Source organism: Cajanus cajan, chromosome 1, assembly GCF_000230855.2.
Source record: "Cajanus cajan strain Asha chromosome 1, NIPB_CcT2T_4, whole genome shotgun sequence".
Classification (NCBI taxonomy): Eukaryota; Viridiplantae; Streptophyta; class Magnoliopsida; order Fabales; family Fabaceae; genus Cajanus; species Cajanus cajan.
The window spans coordinates 78,303,817-78,307,960 of NC_138517.1; the positions used below are offsets into that span (position 1 = coordinate 78,303,817).

The following is a 4,144-nucleotide window of genomic DNA, read 5'->3' on the forward strand; positions in this document are numbered from 1 at the left end:
GATTAAAGTCCGCTAGTCAAGCTCCGAAAGAAAATTCTACTTCTTCTCAATTTTTTGGCTATCTTATGTAATGAATATAACTTTGAAAAAATACATGATTAGTTATCATAATAAAGCCATGCATGGAGTTACATAATGAATGCAATAAATTGTTCATAGAAGAATCAAGGTAAATATAGTGATTATTACTTAAAAAATAAATTAGGGCAAAATAAAAACCTGGAAAAATGTTAAACCAAATTCATTTTTCCTCAATTTAATTATTCATTTCGATTACTGAAGTGAATCAATCATACTATATAATCCACTATCATTATCCTGGAATCAAAACTCAATTAAAAACACATAAAACTTGAACTAAGTTGGTGGGGTGTGCCAGGCCCATGCTGTAGTGCAACGCATAGGCGACACATAAGAGGCCCAGTAGCAAGCTATTGTAATGGACTCTCCCCCTTAAAAAATAAATTTAATATCGTGCGGACCAATAGCCCACATATCAGATATTAAACTGATAAGAACAGATACTACACTTGATCTTAGCCAAAAGGCCGAGAAAGGTATGCTTAGTTCATTCACATGCTACTTCTTTTATTCTGAATTCGACTTCGCATATTCTTTCTTCCCAACAGTGTGGGACTTGGACATGAGATGTTTAACACTCGTCATCAGTCATCATATATATATTCAACAACAGTGCTTCTACATTATTCATTTCATGATTAGAAATATTAATGAACAAATATAAAAGTGTTCTATTATGAATGCATTACTCTATTACAACTCAACTATAACAAATTCAGAAGGCATCATGCATTTTAATTTCACTCTGCACAACCTTTTAGATGCTAAACAACTATGTCCAGTAAGAGTCTTTAATTGCATATGTGCTTCTCTTTCAACTTCTTTTAAGTATTAACATCAACATGCAATTTTCTTCATATACTATTTCATGTATATTTAATATTATGTCGTGACATTTGGAACTTTTATATTTTAATTTCCAAAAACTTTATGAAAACAGATGAATTAAAACCCTTGTTAGGATGATTTATACTTTATTAATGCGTTAATATTTTTCACATAAAAAAGTTGATGAAGCCAAAATTACAATGAATTATAAGAAAATAGTAAAATAAAAAACAATAAAAACAAATGAATTATATATATATATATATATAAATACTATGATTGAATATATTTAAAATATGTTATAGATATTTTTAAACATGTGAATTATATTTTTAACCTCAATTATAATATCAAAGATCAATCCTAACTAAACGTTTGATCCGTCACTTAACTATTCTCACTTTTCCATTAAATACCAAGGATCGTGTTTCTAAGCTAGACATTATCAAATATCTCAAAATCAAGAGGTACAAGTCCTCAACCATTCTCGAGATAGTGCTTGGCAAGGCTCACATTCAATTAGTGTCAGACTTAGAGAGCACATGCTGTTGTGTGGAGGCCCCACATCTGGCTTGACCATGTGTTTGACGACTTAGCCATTAAGAGCTCCTAGAGCTATCATGCCTAACATGGTAAACACCATGATTGATGCATGAGCCATAGAGAGTAGCCTATGCTCTTTGAATCTCTTGTGCCTAGTGCTACTCGATTAGCGTCCAACACAACATTAGTTTGCATACACCTGCATGAAAATCACAAAAGTTTGAAGTTCTCATTTCTCACTCACTCTAATTAAAAATCATGATTAAAGCCTAAATTTACTCATTTATGCCATCAATACTTAAAGCATACATCAATTACACAATTCTTATACAATTACATCAATTTATAAATTGCTCTATAAACAGGGTTTCAAACAAGAACTATAGCGTTATTCAAAAGGAACTCGATTACAGGCATAATTTACATCAAATTGGAACAATAAAGAGATGTTAATGACATATTATCATCAACAAATTTATCAAACACAATCAAACATTGGGGCTCCAAAAGTTCCTTTGCAAAAGAACGAGGGATTGAGAGTTAATCTCACTTCCCAATTGTTTTTTCACACCTTTGAACAACATAATTCACTATCCTCTTTAACTTAAAAGACACTAGAAGATGGACGAGGATCTCCAAGAGAGAGGCGTAAGAGTTTAAAGAGCATAAAATAAGAGAACTGACAGTCAATTCCCCTTCTATAACTCTTAACCATAACATAACTCCTTGGGTTAACGAGATTAACCTAGGGTCAAACACATTCATTCCCTCTTTATTAAATAATATAAATATAATTTTAAAATAACTTTTGTACGTAATACTATATTTTCACAAAGTATCCTTTAATTAAATTAATGCACATTTAGTTATTTTAAAAGCCTAAATTATGTATTAAAGCACATTTAATTAAATAAAAATGTATTTTAATATTTTTTAAAAACTTTGGGTGTTACATTAAGCACACGTTTGAGAATAGGTACTACAGTATCATATAGATTGCATCCTATTTGGTGTTTGGCAAACTCCCAAAAGATATTAGTCTTCATGTTCGACCCTCACATTAAATAATAACATGATAAATAATATTTAATAATAGTTAAGAAAATTGTAGTTTTATTTTTATCTCATTTTGCCATTTTATGAGATAAAAATCATGTTATGTTATTTATTTAATATTAAATCATGATCTACATTACAATTTTAGCAATCAATAAGTGAATATTCGACAAGAGAACCAAAATTGCGGGTTATATTAAATTGGAGAACTAAATTGCACATTTAAAGATTGGGAGGCTAAAATTGTGGAGTGGACATTGTAGGGGAACAAAAGTGCTATTTAACAAAATAAAAAAGAAATATTGATTGCATCCTTGGTTGGATGATATCTTAATGTATATAAAATAAAAATCATATTAATTACACGTATCTAATTTAATAAGAAATATATTAAAGTACATTAATTACAACTATCTAATTTAAGAAGAATTTAATTTAAATATATTAATAATATAGTCAAACTTTATACTATCATTTAAATACAATTGTTAATGAACTTATAAGTTATCGTAGTGGTTAGATACTTGTAGTCATACATTGCGAAGACAATTTATTTAACGAGAAATTCACATTTAGTCCCTATATGGAAAATTTCTTTGTATCAGTGACATGTACAACACCGTGAACAGGAGTAATTTCTAGCACCCAGTAAGTTATGACAGGAAAAGTCTAACATAATAACAACAATTCTAAAAGGAGCAATAATGTAGCGATATTGGGGGTGTTCGAAAGATTTTTGGGAACTCGAAAAAATCCGAGGACATGGGACGGGTTATTAAAGTGTATGAAAATCTCTCGAAACAAGTAGAGGCCGAGTTACGATTTAATGGAAGTCTCGAAAGTCGTAGAACTTGAGAAAATTCTCAGGGACGTACTTAAATACTGAAAAAATGGTAAGAGGCTACTAGCGGTTGAAGTTGTTTTGGAGAGGTTACTCATTGGCACATACGAAGCAACTGTTATCGAAGAAAATATGCAAATAACGGCCAACAAGTGTAAGTTACCAGAAGTTAAAAGCAGATGAGAAGTTACATGGTTAATTTAGTGGAGCGGTTATATGTACCACGATTAATCCTATGCGTTAACCGTCCCCATAGAAAATCTATAAATAGACAAATCAAACTTTTTCTAGAGGTTGGAAAATCGTACTTGCACTTTCACGAGCACTCATTGCCTGCGCATATGGCTTACGTGTACAAGATCGCTGGGTATGACTTCTTGACCATATTTCTTTTCTTTTCTTAGGACTAAGTTAGTTTAGTATAGCTTAGTTTCATAGTTTTTTTCTTCTCGATATTATTATGTATTGTAATTCGACGACTACGTGAATTAGACAATGGTTTGTATTGTCAATATATATGTCATTCACTCAATCCATTTAAATGTTTGCATGCATGAAAATTATTTTTTGATAACCATTGATTAATACTTTGAAATTGGGATTTGTTAAAGAAATGATCTGCTCTAATATAATGATCTCTACCTTCGTTCTTGCAAAAGGTTTAGTCACACGTACCTGAATTGAAAAAACAACTTTGCTAGTTTAAACAAAAAGAACTCATAAACGAAATTTCCCACAAACAAATTGACACGCCCAGTGGGACCTATTTGATTAGAAACATAATTGAACTAGTTT

The 4,144-nt window shown here is 30.7% G+C and overlaps 1 non-coding gene across 1 annotated transcript; it reads right to left on the bottom strand.

Moving 5' to 3' along the window:
* Positions 1-365: 365 nt before the first annotated feature.
* Positions 366-561, bottom strand: LOC114916276 (U2 spliceosomal RNA). Its single transcript, XR_003804666.2, has one exon. It is a non-coding gene; the product is annotated as a U2 spliceosomal RNA (small nuclear RNA).
* Positions 562-4,144: the final 3,583 nt, after the last annotated feature.